This window comes from Macrobrachium nipponense, chromosome 9, assembly GCF_015104395.2.
Source record: "Macrobrachium nipponense isolate FS-2020 chromosome 9, ASM1510439v2, whole genome shotgun sequence".
In the NCBI taxonomy this organism is placed as follows: Eukaryota; Metazoa; Arthropoda; class Malacostraca; order Decapoda; family Palaemonidae; genus Macrobrachium; species Macrobrachium nipponense.
The window spans coordinates 62658861-62675735 of record NC_061110.1 but is presented as its reverse complement, the minus strand read 5'-3'; the positions used below and the strand labels follow the sequence as shown (position 1 = coordinate 62675735).

At 38.3% G+C, this 16875-nt stretch overlaps 1 protein-coding gene and 1 long non-coding RNA gene across 3 annotated transcripts in view; one reads left to right on the top strand and one right to left on the bottom strand.

The window, feature by feature from the left end:
• LOC135218281 (uncharacterized) overlaps positions 1-8520 on the top strand; it is a 55958-nt gene extending 47438 nt beyond the window's left edge. The window contains exon 3 of the long non-coding RNA XR_010315274.1: positions 8132-8520. This is a non-coding gene — a long non-coding RNA (uncharacterized LOC135218281). The remainder of the gene's footprint in view (positions 1-8131) is intronic.
• LOC135218651 (cystinosin-like) overlaps positions 1-16875 on the bottom strand; it is a 203464-nt gene that overhangs the window by 95309 nt on the left and 91280 nt on the right. The window lies entirely within an intron of this gene.

Below are 16875 nucleotides of genomic sequence, written 5' to 3'. Positions count from 1 at the left end.
GAAGACTATAGGAGGAAATAATAGGAACTGAGATAGATGTATAGATACAGTTAGGCATAACATTAATACTATGGTCAGTGATTCTATTAAAATGTCTCCATTCGAAGCATTATTTGGTTTCCAGGCGCAAGACACATTTGATTTGTTGCCTATACCATATCGTGGGGAAGATCAATCACGTAAGTCATTAATCTCCACGGCAAAGGAGAGACTTGCTTGTTGCAGCCGTAATCTCGAGGCCAAGACTCAAGAAACGGTTAAAAAGAAAAATGCAATGGGAAATTGTTAGATGTTAAAGTTGCTGTTGGAGATCATGTATTTCTGAAAGTTGATGTGAGAAATTAATTAAATTATAAGTTAGGTCCAAAGTTTGAGGATCCTTTTAGAGTTATTGAAGAAAAGAGAGGAAAGAATTTTTAGACTTGGATGAAAAGACAGGTCTGTCTAGACTAACGCATATATCAAAGATCAAGAAGACAGGAAAATGATGAAAAGCGGTCTTGCATTCACTGTTTCATAAATAGATGATGAAATGTGGAATACAGAGTCCTGTAGAAATTTTATATTTTAGCTAATCAGTCTTATTTAACATTAATTTTTTCTTTTTCTCCTTTTAGTATGCGCAACTGCTGCGATTCAATGTAAATATCTGAGGTAATTGTAATAGTGGAATAATTTGGGTTAAATTTGGGGAAATACCGTGGAGTTGAGAGATATTATAAGGGTCTTTGGTGGTGATCTGTGGTTTTATGAGCCAATGAGTTGGTGATTGTGGTTCTTTGTGGCATTATGGCTCTTTGGGTGGTATGGTTCATTGTGGTTTTGCAGTTTTCTGGTGAGGGGGTGTATTCTACAAGTTATATTCACCAGTGTTATTTTGGCGGTTTATGGTCCACATTGTATGGTGATGCGGTGTATTTTATGAGATATTTTCACCAGTGTTGATATTTCGTGGAGTGTGCTTGTCACGAACCCGAGAGAGAGGTCCGCTTCAGGTTCGATATTATGATAAACAAAAAGAATTCAACACCAACAGTTGAAACTGGGGATACGAATATAGAAAGATATGCAAACACAACAAAGGTTTATTTACAAGCTTACTAACAAAGATAAATGCAGAATTGTATCTCCTATCTTCATAAAAAAGGCAAAATCTTACAATGTGTGAACTAGGGAAGAAGTGAGGTAATTCCAATACATGCTAGCCAGTTTTGCGACTCAAGCGATGGCTTCACAAAAGGAGAACTGCGATTGCAGACGTCTTCTTGACTCCGTATTGCAGAAAATAATGTCTATTCTTCATACTCGAAGGGGAGGAACTTCTCTAAACCTCTTGCAGAACGTTTCTTCTCTGAAGTCTTGCTCTACGTCGAAAGCCTCGGTCGTCCACTCCTGACGACGATTTTACCAGAATTCGACCAAACTCTCTCGAGCGACTTGTCCTCTCTGATCCTTCGTTGGTTCCTTCTTCTCTTATCTCTCTCTGACGATCTCTGCTGCTGATCTCTCTCTGATAATCTGATCTGCGGCTCTTACTGATGATCTCTGATCTCTGTGATTAACTGATGATCTGCCTTCTCCTACTTCGTCCATCGTATTTATACGGCATTCTGGGGGCGGGGCCTACGGCGAACGTCACAGACTCCCGAGATTACCGGAACTTCTAAGAAGAATCTAGACGAGGTATTGCATCAGAAATCGCGGCGTTTCTCACGTCACGTCGGCGCCTGCCAAGTTCCACAAAACTCCTGCCGATTCTAGAACCATCATGAGAACAGGCACTTCCAACACACGCGCGAAAGCATCCTTGCTGCAGAACTTCTCGAAGATGCATTTTCCTTTCCTTTATCTTTCTTTGCTATAAAGCAATTACCATTACAGTGCTCTGAGGTTATGTCCCACCAAGGTGGTTTGTTTGGTGTTATATATATTTGGCGGTATCACAGGGGGGTTCATAACAAGGATTTTTTGAGGATTGATGAGGTTCTGTGGTATCAGTGAGGATTTACTGAGGATTTCCCAGTGAGGATTTTTTGAGGATTAATGGTTTATTGTGGTATCATGAGGATTTAAATTGGAGGATTTTCCCAGTGAGGATCAGTGAGTATTTGGACTTATTTTAAGGTGAATAATGACTTCAGGTTTTATGAGGTCAGTTAAACAGGAGAGCGTGGCTGCTTGTGGATGTTTGGAATAAACAGGTTGTTTGGTGCTGACAATGTTGTAGTGTCGTGGATGAGGTCATTTTTTATATTTTCTTTTCGAGTTGGACAATCAGAGAATTTACTTCCTTCAGGAATTTTAGATGATGATATTCGATTGTGAGGAATTTTTAAGGGGTTATTCGTGGATTGCTACTAATTTATTTGTGGCGGCAATTTTTGTGTGATGCAAACTACATTTGGTAATATGGTGAAAGAGTTGAGTGATTACTTGTTATTGGGGGGAAAATCTGTAATTGGGATTAAGTGGTGTCAGTGGTTTGGTTATATAGGCTTTCCTTTGGATGACATGTTACTGTAGAGAGGGGGTAGAATTATCTTGAGATATGTAACATAGAAATGATTCGAACATTGCATTTTGCTGAAGATTAGTTGGATAAACATTACTAGGCTTTGTTGGTGTACTTGTCAGTTACGGGATTAATTGTTAGTGGTCAGTTAGGGATCAAAGCTTTTCCCAGTATTGTTAAAAATGGGCCAGTGGATAAAGACCACGTTTATTTTAGTGAGGAATTGGAGCCCTTAGTAATTGACTATGAGGTTAGGCATATTAGTTCATGACAGATTCATGTGTAAAAGTAGGAATTTCTTTCTAGTGATACATAGACTTGTCAGGGGGTCAGTTAGAACCTGTTCATGACGAAACACGGACACCCGATGACGTTAGAGAATGCCCTGACTCATACCGAGTAGTGACAAACGAAAACAACTTAGGATCTACTGTGCCAGATGTTTGGTCTTCACCATGGGCGACGAGGTCATGGACTACAACTACAAGGACCGAAAATCTTCAATGGCTCATGTGGAGTCATCTCAGGATAATTTCTGGGGCAAACCAGGGATCTACGATGCTTCCATGAGGCGGGTGCAGGAAGCACGTGCACGGGAGACGCAGAATATTCAAGTTCAGCAACATAGGAGGCGGTTACAGTTCCTCCATTGGAAGACGACGGATCTACAGTTTGTCAACGAGGGTGTTTATGATACACCAACAGGGGTACCACGAGGCGGTAAACGTTCCGCCTACATTGGACACAGTTACGATTCCGCGACTAGAGGATAATGGAGAGGACAATTTTTTCTTCGCAGAACGCTACACACTTCTAGTATTGCCGTTATGGTGGCTATAATGATGGTCACAATGTGCGTTGCAGTGACCATCAAATTAAAGTGTGTGTGTATATATGTATGTAATATATATATATATATATATATATATATAATATATATATATATATATATATATATATATATATATATATATATATATATATATATATATATATATATATATATATATATATATATATATATATATATATATATATATATATATATATATATATATATATATATATATTATATATATATAAGGTTATCTACGGAAGAAAATTGAAAAGACGAGAAATGCCGAAAATTTGTGTAAATTTCATGTTAATAATACAAAATGTATTATTTTTCAAATAAAATTGCCCTGACCAGGCACTGCTCCTAAATCCTCAATCTAATTTTCAGAATTTTACTAAATCTGCATTGCCCCGTCGTTTATGCCTCCTTGTTTTAAAAAATGTATTGTTTTCTTACTAAATTATCTGCGACCACATGTGAGTGTCTGCCTTGAAAATCTCTAATCTAGCCCATGTGCGTTTTTTCGTTTCTTTAAAGTGAATTGAAACCGACCAATGAGAATGCAACTCTAGGTCTGAGCCGCTATAAATACCGCCCCACAGACTTTCTTGCTACAGTCTCTTCAAACGACTCGTCCGAAGATGACCTGCGAGAAGGTCGAAACGTCACGTGATACCAGCTATACCAGCACCAATACCAGCCCTTAAACCGAAGACGACCCCGGCCCCGAACTGAACTACACCTACAGAATAATACCGGCACTGACGACGACCCCTGCTTGACCTGGACCTGATATCCTGTTCTAATAAAAGATTACCTTCAGCATATATAATTTTTTGAAAATTCCCAATATGAATATTGGCCAGTTACTCAGACACATCGCTGAGCCTGAGAAGCGAATTGTAAGGAAAATAGAAAAAAAAAAATATAAAATCAACTCATTTAATACTGCCATTCTTTTTAACAGTATTATTATTATTATTATTGCTTTAAAATTTATTTATTTGTCACAGTACATGAACAAATAAAAAATACAAGTCGATCTAGTGGCCAACGTTTCTCTCGGTATCATCCGAGCATGATCACGGCAGTGGATCGGAGTAGACTGTAGGTGTTGTCAAGATCTACTCAATATATAGCGGCAGGTCATCAGGGGGTCAACCGCGAGCTGCGTTTTCATTGGCTGGTGGCGCAATGCGCTCCAGCTATTGGTTGAAAGAAGTTTTCTTCAAGACGCTTCTCGTCGTTGAAGGTTGCGCTGTTGCAGCCTAGCTGTCGTCGAGGCTGGGCAAGACTTCCCTGGGCGCTGTGTCACGACGGCATCGCGTTGTCATTGGCTGATGGGCTGCTTGTCTCATCTGGTATTCTTTGATCGGGAGTGTCGTTCGGTCTGGTATTATTTGTGCTATTATTTATGCACATAGGTCTCCTTAGGTTGGTGGGGAGGAAGAGCACTTCCTGCGTCGTATTCAATGAGGGCTTCTCTTGTTGTATGAGGAGTGCCTCGAGCAGTTGCAAACGCCGTTGGTCAGGAGCCCTCCCTATTATCTTAATATTCTTGATAATACCGTCGCGGGAGATGGCTTCCTGGTGTGCTGTCATGGTATGGTTTTTAATTGCCCCTTCTTGTGCGTGGCAAGAAATCCTCTTGGACAGTTTCATAGAAGTCATACCAACCGTTAAGAGCCGGGACATCCACAGACGGGGCATGAGAATTTGTAGACTACATTCGACTGTTTCAAGAGGTCTCTTGCTGGGGGGGTCGGGTTGTTCTTCATTTTTATTTTTATTTGTTCATGTACTGTGACAAATAAATAAATTTTAAGCAATATCCCCGAAATTGACTCCTCCTGATGAGTAATATCGGCGCAATACTCGCCAGTTGTAGTAGCAGAGAGAAAGCTATTGTTAGAAAAATAGAGAAGACTATTTACAAGTTGAATGCAGCTGATGCAGCAATATCTTTCAATAAAACTTGTTTGAAAGAGGGTCTCCTTCCAATATATACCAACATACATTGCATGACCCTTCAGCACGTAACGAGAACAACACGAGGAGCTTCCGGACATCCCTCCTTCAGCGTCAACTGAGAGCGAAGACAGACGAGCGCCGTGCCCTGCGAGACGAGGTCGTGAAACTGCGAGAGGAATGGGCAACCTTACAGCAGAGTAGCGAGCAAGACAACCCAGGGAACGATGAAAGAAGCCGTACGTCCCAGCACCAGCGAAGGAGATGAGATCGAACCCGAACATCCTGATGGAGAAGACGACGACGACAACCAGAACGAAGACCTACCAAATCTACAAGACTTGAGTTACCCGCATAACATAGAAGTATGCCTCGCCCACCTCCAAGACAAGGATATGAAGAAACGCTTGCGGGACATCACTCGGAAACTTATTATTATTATTATTATTATTATTATTATTATTATTATTATTAGTTATTTATTATTTTTTCCTTGCCAATGCTAGCGTGTTTGTTCTGAGGCCAAAGCATCATCAATGTTGGGAAATACTGTAACTCTTTTCTCCACAAAAAGCGTCAGAAGGTCCTAAAGCTTAATATCACATATATATCAATAACAGTGAATAGATCGTATAGTAAAAATCTTTATACGTATATATATATATATATATATATATATATATATATATATATATATATATATATATATATATATATATATATATATATATATATATGATCATATCACATTACCACGATTCATATATATACATCGAGCTACAAATGTCCTTTAATATCTACTTCGCTCTACCTTGGAATTAACATATTTTTATATATGTTAACCGAAGGGGAATTTTTTAGTCGATAAGAAATTTGCCGGCTCACGGGCGCAAACCATCGAACCCAACAAATTCAGGACGCACAGTGAAGCTTTGAACCACACCGCCACCGCAAGAGGGTATAAGTTTATGCCGCCTCTCAACTACAAATACCTGTCACTCTCAGGTGTTTGTTGTTTTGGAGCTGCAACATTGCCGAGGTCGAGGTGGGTTGATGCCGACTCTAAAACAATGAACACCTGAGAGCAACAGGTATTTGTAGTTGAGAGGTGGCATAAACTTATACCCTCTTGCGGTGGCGGTGTGGTTTTAAAGCTTCACTGTGCATCTTGAATTTGTTGGGCTCGATGGTTCGCGCCCGTGAGCCGACAATTTCTTATCGACTAAAAAATTCCCCTTCAGTTAACATATATGAAAATATATAAATTCCAAGGTACAGAGAATTAGATATTAAATGACATTTGTAGCTCGACGTATATATATTTTATATATATATATCTATATATATATATATATATATATATATGCATTAAGGTACAAATGTCCTTAATGTGTATATATTTTGAATCACGGTAAGGTGATAAGACAAACAAACACACACACACACTCACATATATATATATATATATATATAATATATATAATATATATATATATATTATATATATGTGTGTGTGTGTGTGTGTGTGTGTGTGTGTGTGTGTGTTACTGTAAATAATGTTGTATGTATGAAAATTTTGCTTCATAGAAATCTGAACTGCTTGACCGACTTAAACAAAATTTTGCATGAGGCCCTCATTTGACCAACGGAAGGTTTCTGTGTAGGCTTCAAACTCTGCAACCTTTCTCTCTAGGGTACTAGTTATTTATTGTGGGTATCGGCAAAGACCCAGCTATGGGATGTCATTTTGGACTGTTGTAAAACATGGAGTGCTGGGAACGTAGGTTTGTACACTTTCGTATCAACCATGTAAACTAGCATGAATGGGGCCCTGCAGTGTTGGGCCAAGTAGCATGACTTAGATAATATTTCATGCATTTCCTTTGAATTCTTTTGTCACTTAAAGTATGTGTAATATCTTTGCAAATACTTCTCTTTCCTGTGATTAATAATTCTTTCTGGAATTCAATATTTTAAATAAACATGTTAGTCAAAACCATACCACATTTTACTCCGTTTCTAAGGTAAATGATCAACTGTCATTCAGATTTTTCCCCGGCAGTGCCACGTTGGTCAGCTAGCAAATAATAAAAAAAAAAAAAGATATGCACCATGTGCTTGGGTGTACCATCAAGGAAGGGGACTCCAACCTAATAATTTGGAGCTTATTGTACAGAGGCTATAAAACGACTAAACTGACGGAATGTTGGTTACTTGTTCATAAATCAGCATAAGGCTACTGGCTCCTCAGATAATCAAGCAGCCACATATAAACATTCACTCCTTTCTACAAGTTTTGTGGAAAAGTATCCTCAACTAAAAATATAATAAATCTAGAATGTGTAGGCAATAAGACTATTTTAATAAAGGCTTATTGCTAATGACTTGAATTTCTTTTTCAGTATCATCATCTTTAACACCAACACACTCAAATTGACTAAATCTAATAGGGTCATTAACTTGCTAAGAAAGCGTGCAAAGAATTGAATGCAAATGCAGTGAAATTAACATAAAAAAAATAATGGATTACAAAACGAAGCGTAACGATAAAAACAAGCAAATTAAAAAAACAAATAGATAAATCCGCATAACACTAGAAGCTGATATGAGTTAAAACCAAAGTGCATGGCAGTTTAATGACTATGAATTAATTTTAAATGGAATGGCTAATTAGACTACTAAGTAGAATTAATTTAGTGTTGGATAATTCAGTGTGTTAGAGATTTGTTGCAAGCAATTGATAGTTGGTGTTGGATTTTATAACTCACACAATTACAAGCTTTAAACCATGCCTTGCTTATATGATTTTTCAGATATCGAGGAGCCACACGGCAGCAAGTGCTGGTTTGAGGAGGCAGTAAAAACAATTGCTCCTTTTATGTCTCACTGCGATTTGGCTGTTAGAAGCCTCTCCCCTGAAGATTACTTCTTACACATGAAGCCTTACCTTATGTGGACTTACCAGGTAAATTCTCATGAATTAATGTCATATTTAAAGTAAGGTGAAATGGCTTGATAATCATGACAAGGTAATTTGTAATTAGAGATGCTCCCCCTTCCCACCATAGGTTATTAAAGTAATTTCTATTTACTAGTATGGCCTAATTTATTCACAACTGATTGTGCATTTTTCCCCCCTTTTAAAAACATTCAATACCTATTATACAGTATCTGTCTATCCTTTTTACGTTTTCTTTAAACTGACCCTTATTAAATCATATATTGGAGTTTGTATGTGCGTACATCTGCACCAAATGTCTTTATACCTGTTGCTGCATATCATCCGATGATTTTCTCTACTAAGTTTGCAACTTCATATAAGCTACTGTTTCCATTTATTAAAGTGATGATTTCCTTATGTTTTCTGTTATTAGTTTGGTGTTATATGCATACGGGTAAGATGTCTTTTTGTTTTAAAAAAACTGGCTGCAATTCTTTGTGTTTAGATGTTTAAGGGCCATATTTTTAAACTACCACCTTTCCTGGGACGGTTGGTATGCCAAAGGTGGTAACAGACATTTCATTTGGATCGCAAGACGGCGTTCTACTTCTATAACATTCTATACATATGTAAATGGGGGGATTTCCCCCCCCCCCCATTATTCATAAGGTAAGCGTGACACGAAACGGAAAGCAAACCACACACAACATCTCCAAGGAATCTCTCTCTCTCTCTCCACCTCTTTCTCTCCATACTAACAGGTAATGAAAATGAGAGAGTTGCATCATAACATTAACGTTTATTAACAACTAATAAATCAATCAATCAATCAAGTAATCCAGTCTTACAGACTAACTCAAAAAAACCCTTAAATGCAACATGTCTGGTCACCAAAAAGTCTACACCCCTCTGGGAATTCTTTGTCCCCCGGCATTCCAGATCCGTCTGTTTCAAAGATACAGAACACATCCCGGTAAGTACACACACAAGATTGACAGACAGAGGTTTAAATATTGGATATCATCACAAAAATGTCAAACAGATAATAAGCCACTCTTTGGCTAAAGCACTTCAACACTTACCCAAACAACCGGACACTTAAACACTGTTAATAAAAAACTCCCCCGGCGAATGCCACGGCATCTTGCCTGTGACTTGAAGCCCTCTCAAAATCCCCCCATAGGCTTGGATATGACACTTTTAACAGAAAGAGGCGCACACGCACATACGAACACACAGTTCGATAGCGCCTCACGGTTCTAGCTGCATCCAGTTTCACAAAGGCACTTTGAGAAGAGTTCATAAACTGTCGTGTATTGACTTGTCATGATTATCAAGCCATCCCCAGAAACTCATTGTCAGCTACTCTCAGGTCGCCGCTCCTGCACTGTTCCCACATTCCATAGGTCACTGAGAACACATGGACAATATATTATTAATCAAAAACCCTAGGCCTTACAGATGCTCGGCCACCTAATATGCTAGCCCCCACCTAGCAAAATTGCTTATAACACAAAACACTGGCCGGCTTAAAATAAAATATACGAAATAACTGCACGTCTCTGGCATTATAAAATAAAGTCTTATCACGCTTTATCTCCCAATAGCACAAGACACATTTTCTCTCATATTTTCTGCATTAGGATTCTTGAATATCCCTCTTTGCTTGTCTGCAAGTAGCTGAACAGACGCAACAGCTTTAGCAGGCTGTGGAGACGGAATGCCTCCCTCATCGTAGAAGACTTCTCACGGCTTCTGCAGATCCCCAAAAGACACGCTGTAGGACTCTCTTGATCACCATCATGGAAATTCTTGTAATCACCCTGGACAACACGGCAGCATCCTCACGGCTGGTGGACGTCTTGCTGGCATCGGGGAACGACTTTTGGTGTTAGTATGTCAGTCAAGTCACTGGTCAACCTAAGAAAATTAACCCAGACATACTACTTCTATCAAACAATGATCTCAAAAAGTCAGAAATACTAACTGAACGTCTCCCAATTAACTCCCTTTAATATGACTACCAAATCATAAGTCATTATCACAACTCTCAAAGAAAAAAAAACATCAAGTTCTCCAACTCAATTCTCCAAACTCACACATCAGCACACACACAACTCAGAAATCACAGCAACTCCACGGACTTCTGCACTCACATTTCAAACTTGAATGTGCTCACAAGAGAAAAAAGAAAGACAAAATCGCAATGGAGCCCAAGAAAAAAAAAAAGAATCTCGTAACACCCAAGACCCAAATGTTCTCTCAAGTTCTGATATTTAAACAACCCACAAAATCAGTAAAAATCTCCAACGTTTAACAGCAAAAACCCCTTTACTGCTCAATAATTAATTACAATGAAACTTAATGTCAAACTCCCATTTACGTAAGCAGCAACCCCAGAAAAATTACATCTCCCGGTAAAATCAAATCTCCCGTCCAAAAAAGAAATGCTAATTAAGCTCAATCCCCAAATTATATCTCTCATAGGAAAGGAAGAAAAATAAAAAAAAAAGATAATCACAAGTAGGTTTCCCCAATCACAAAACATAATACATGTATAATATGCATAACTCCTGTGTTTTTCCCAAGAAATGCTCCATGTAAAGTTATGGAATTTGCCAGAAAGCAAACTCTCACACATGCGCTTTCGTGAAATGCTATTGTCAACATTTCCAGATATTGCGAAAATTCTGATCTATCACCATCAGAAGAAAAAGTCAGCACACCGGCTCATCACATCGCTTGTCAGCAGAAAAATCGCCTGCGGACGCATGCTCTAACAGCAGCATAAAAATTGTCTAGTCAGACACATAAGTTTGGAAACTCATGATTCTCCAGAAAAAAAAAAAGGTCTAACAGACACATTTCACAGAATTAACTCCAGGATATGACTAATGTGTTCAAAGACTGTCTCAAAGACTTATTCTCTCAACATGACTTTACCCAAATTATATTTCTCCAAAAATAATACACTTGTGAACATAAAAAATGCACACATCTCCAAATGACTCGTAATGCAGTAATGCCACTCGCCTCTAAATAGTCACGAAACCAAAAAAGAGAACCACAGAAATCTTCTCTTGTCTCGAAAAAAACTCCCTAACCACAAAAAAAGGGCACCCGCCAAAGATTAATTCCAACTCCATTATGAGACACCATATTAACTAAATAACACCACTCCGGTTATAAAAATATTTCTTCCATTTGGTTAATAACCAACCCCATTATATTCTCTTATTTCTCCAATAGCCACATGTCAGGTAAAAAAAAAAAGACACCACTCCAGGAATAGAGAATAATCACCTCTATTTCGGCAAATACAAAATATTTACCTCTATTTCCCCAATAACTCCATGTGAAACAAAATAAGGCTCCAAAAAATATATCTCCAAAAAGGAATATCAAAAAATGAAATCCCATCTCCAAAAAAATGTGCACTCAAGGCAACTAACTCACACACTCACAAATATTGCCCCATAATCTCCAAATATGTGTCTCCATTTGCAACAAAGATGGCTGCAAAATAATTGAACTAAACATAGCTCATACCACATTGGCAAATATCAAAAATGGCCAAAAATATATCTCCCATATATTATATCTCAAATTATAACTCCAAATATATCTCAATTATATCTCAATTATTCTAACTCCAATTCTCCAGAGAATAACTCAATGTTATAGTCAAAACTATAAAACTCTCTCCATTTAGCATAATTGCTAAAAAAAAAAAAAAGAAAAAAAAACAAAAAATCGGCAAATAAAACTTGGTCTAGAAAATTCTAGAAAAAATCACTAATGTGCCCAACAACTCATTATAACAGAACTCCAAATTCACAGTGTCTTAGCAAGGACTTCTCCATATGCACTACGACATAAGTCACTAGAAAACTTAACCAAGTTCCCTATCTCTCGCAAAGTTGTCACAAATACGACAAGGGTATTGTGCAAAAAAACTCACAATTTCTGGAACATAAATATCCAGAGAAAAAATGTAGTGCCATTACGTATGCATTCAAAACGTGCAAAAAATTCTCCCATATATTTCTCTATAGCATCAAATAGCCAAAACACGAACACGTTCCCGAACAATGACTCTAAGTCATGAACTGAGATAATATTCACACTAACTGGAGAGAAAAAAATAAATTCAAATTCACCCTTGGTAAAAAAAAACTTGTGTCAGCGATGGCTAATTTCCAAAAAAAGGAAAAAGAAAAATCAACGGCCTTGTTCACTATCTCCCGTAACTCACTAGATGTCAAGCAATTATCTGCTGAACTCATAAAAAAAGAGGAAAAAAAAAAAAATAATGTGTTGTTAGATTTCCTCCCAATATTCAAAAAAGATTATTTTACCACCCTTGACAGCATTAAAACGCCCACGTATTAGTATAAAAAAAAAATCAGTATCAGAAATATCATTATCACAAAATCACCAAAAAAAAATTGCTATCATCAAAATCATCAGTATCAGTACAAAAAATATCACCAATGTTAATGCTTGTCCATTCTCCAAAAATTCAGCACAAGTTCAACAAGATTCAACACAATTCACCAAGATTCAGTCAGATTCATCAAGATTCAGCAAAACTCATCCCCGTAAATGACTGAAATATTCTCCAAAGTTACAAAAACTCAACAATTAATTAACACAAGACTTCTCCCATTAATTCCTTGTAATAATTCTCCATGAATAATTATCTGTAATAATTATAGAATAATCTCCCATGAAATATCTCAAATCTCTCGTAAAACAATTCTCCCGTAATGATAATTATACTTAAGCAAACCTCCCGTGACACATCTCAAGTATAATAATTATTAATAATAATAATAACTCTCCATAGCAACAATTCTCTTGCAAAAATCTCAAGTAAGGGTGAAATTCAAATAGCATACAACAATATTGCTGAATCCTATGACATAATTTTCTCCAGCATACACCATGACATAACACCATTGCCACACAACACAGATACAACACCAATCATCGGCATTTCAAAGTAATTTCTCCAACACAATAATAAAATAATCTGTGTATCCCCTCTTATATTTGTGTCTTTCAAGGCACAAAGAAACATATAACACATCCCGTGCATGTTAACTACTTTTCCCCTCATTCACGGAAAAGAAAAATATCTTTTTATTTCCTTTTCTCTTCGTCCAAGAGAGAGAGAAAAAAAATCTCTTTTCTAAAAAAAAGACTCTACGGGCGTTTCACTTCATCAACTAATCAATCAGCTGATATCTTAGCATCCATGGTCAAGGCCAAATTCATCCCCCAACACAAAGAAAAAAAAAGGAGTTCCCCCCCAATGAGAAAAAAAAAGGTTTCTCCCCCCCTGAGAACAACCCCTCAGTCAAGCGGCAGAACAGCCCGAGGCAGACCAGTAGTACCCCCATCTCCCCTTGAACAGTGTCTGAGGACCCCTTCCCAAGGTATGCCACTAGTACCCTCCCCTGCCACATCTCTCGAGGGAGGCCAGTGGTACCCTCCATGCAAACTATCCCCCAGGGATGCCAGTACCCTCGCAATGCAACGCGCTTCTCTGCAGAAATGTGCTGAGCCCGCGTAAAATTGTGGCCGCTGTGTCTCTAAGGCCAGATATGCTTATCTAAGCACAGTTCACATGCATAGAAAAATGTACCCCTATGTTTTAAACAAAGACGAATGCATACGTCTATTCTAAACACGTGCAAATAAAGAAAATACGTCACCATGGGGCAAAGACAAGAAAAATTTTTGACCTCTGAACCAATCCCATAACCCTGAAATATTTAAACAAAAACCCTCTCCCTTTGATAAACAATAGTTTTTTAATACTCACCACTCCATAATGGGAACAAAAGGAACTCGAAATTCTCGTAAAACATGTAAATCTCGTCGGCACAATACAAACGCGATCGGCGAGATGACACCTAGCAACACTCACTTACAAACGAGACTGAGTTACTCTCTCATGCCCCAAAGAATCTCGGTACGAGCAAATTTGATGACCCTAATAGAAAATTTCTTTCCTCATCCCCCCATCCCACGGACGGATATTTTCTCTACCCCTTTTCACTTAGCAACTGAGATCCAACAATTTAACAAATTTTCCACAATCCCACAAAACTTTGTCGTTCGAAAACTATCGCTAAGCCGTACCCCCTAACTGGTCCCCCACCCTCTCTACATTGGGCTTTCCTAGGCATAGAAAAGAAAGAAAACTTTTATACCCCCCTCTTAACCGCCTGCCACCACTGTAAATGGGGGGATTTCCCCCCCCCCCCCCCCCCCCCCCATTATTCATAAGGTAAGTGTGACACGAAACGGAAAGCAAACCACACACAACATTACACACACAGCCTCTCTCTCTCTCTCTCTCTCTCTCTCTCTCTCTCTCTCTCTCTCTCTCTCTCTCTCTCTCGGCAATCCCCCTATCTCTCTCTCTCCAAGGAATCTCTCTCTCTCTCTCCACCTCTTTCTCTCCATACTAACAGGTAATGAAAATGAGAGAGTTGCATCATAACATTAACGTTTATTAACAACTAATAAATAAATCAATCAATCAAGTAATCCAGTCTTACAGACTAACTCAAAAAAAACCTTAAATGTAACATGTCTGGTCACCAAAAAGTCTACACCCCTCTGGGAATTCTTTGTCCCCCGGCATTCCAGATCCATCTGTTTCAAAGATATAGAACACATCCCGGTAAGTACACACAAGATTGACAGACAGAGGTTTAAATATTGGATATCATCACAAAAATGTCAAACAGATAATAAGCCACTCTTTGGCTAAAGCACTTCAACACTTACCCAAACAACCGGACACTTAAACACTGTTAATAAAAAACTCCCCCGGCGAATGCCACGGCATCTTGCCTGTGACTTGAAGCCCTCTCAAAATCCCCCCATAGGCTTGGGTATGACACTTTTAACAGAAAGAGGCGCACACGCACATACGAACACACAGTTCGATAGCGCCTCACGGTTCTAGCTGCATCCAGTTTCACAAAGGCACTTTGAGAAGAGTTCATAAACTGTCGTGCATTGACTTGTTGAACTAAGCATTTTTATCTCACGCCATCCCCAGAAAACTCTTGTCAGCTACTCTCAGGTCGCCGCTCCTGCACTGTTCTCCACATTCCATAGGTCACTGAGAACCACATGGACAATATATTATTAATCAAAAAACCCTAGGCCTTACACATATAAGCTTGTTTTGTGCATTAATACAATTACTACAGCATGAGTCCAGCTGGCTTTACAGCTAAGGCCGCCTACTGATTACGTCACAACCATTCCTTGAAGCTGATTGGTTGGATATAGTTTCGAAAAGTTCGTTAATCTGTGGTTCTTTTCAGCTTCATTTATTTTGCGATGGTTGTTTTGCCGAACTAAAATATATTGTGCTGATATAATATAATCAAAGAGGAGGTGAAAGACGATTCTGTTGCAGCTGTGAAGTTCATACCCGCCAGTCAGGAACTTGGGAACGTGAGGTCTATTAAGAACAATGACAGTCTTTTACAAGAATGTAAATAAGACCATATATGCATTGAAGTACTGAAAAATGAATTTCTAAAATAGTTGGCATGTGTTATAAGTTCCAATACTTACGTTAGTTATGCGGTTCTCTTTTAATTTTGCAAAACATATGCGAAGAGCATAGCGAAGTGGTGGGGTGAAGGCTCCCTTCGTTTCCAATCATTTTCACCCTCCGATCACCTTCGTCTTCGCCCTTCGGGACGAAGAGCTGCTTCGTGGCACAATAATACCATTTCAGCCGCGACGAGCTTCTTCGTCGAAGATGTCAGTTTAAAAATACGGCCTTAAAACTCTGTCCTTCAGGAGAGATACAGAATACAGAAGTAACCATAGTAAAAGTTAGTAATTTGCATTTTCTACTTTAAGACATTAGAATTCACTTTCCGTTGTTGTACTAGCAAAATGCAAGGTAAAAAGTGTCTGGTGAAGCCGAAATCGTGGTAACAGACAGTTGTATAAGTTTATGATTCATTGACAAGGACTTATTGAATTTGAAGGAGCTAGGGGGTGAAGAATTATTCCCAGGGAGATGCAAGTTGAGTGAAGAAGTGATGGTGCTCTTGGTATATATTAAGAAGGAGGAATGTCCGCAAGAATAGAAGAGACAATGCTAAATGGATTTTTTTGTTAAATCACATAAGAAATATGAGGGCGATAAATTGACTTATATAACACAAGCTGAAGAAGATCTGAATGAAATAATGAATGAATTATAGTAAAAGCTACGGCTCTTTATAGCTAATCCCTGCCCACTGCACAACAGTGATTGGTAGCTCTCGAAAGGGGAATGACGACCACTAATTAACAGTCCATATGAGTGCCAGTACGGAATTAACCCCGTTCTCAGCCCTTGCAAGATGACAATACAGATTTGAATTCCTGGTGTTGTGAAGTGAGCAATAATCTCTGATAAAATATATTATTAATGTGTAATATTATCATCATGAAGATCTTTGATCATTCTGTCTGTCTTCTTTTTCCTTTTGATATGGACAGCTCTAAATGCATGAACCTTGCTTTTTCAAATTGGTGTTGGGCCTATATAAGCGTTTTCCTCCACATAGACAACATTAATTTAAA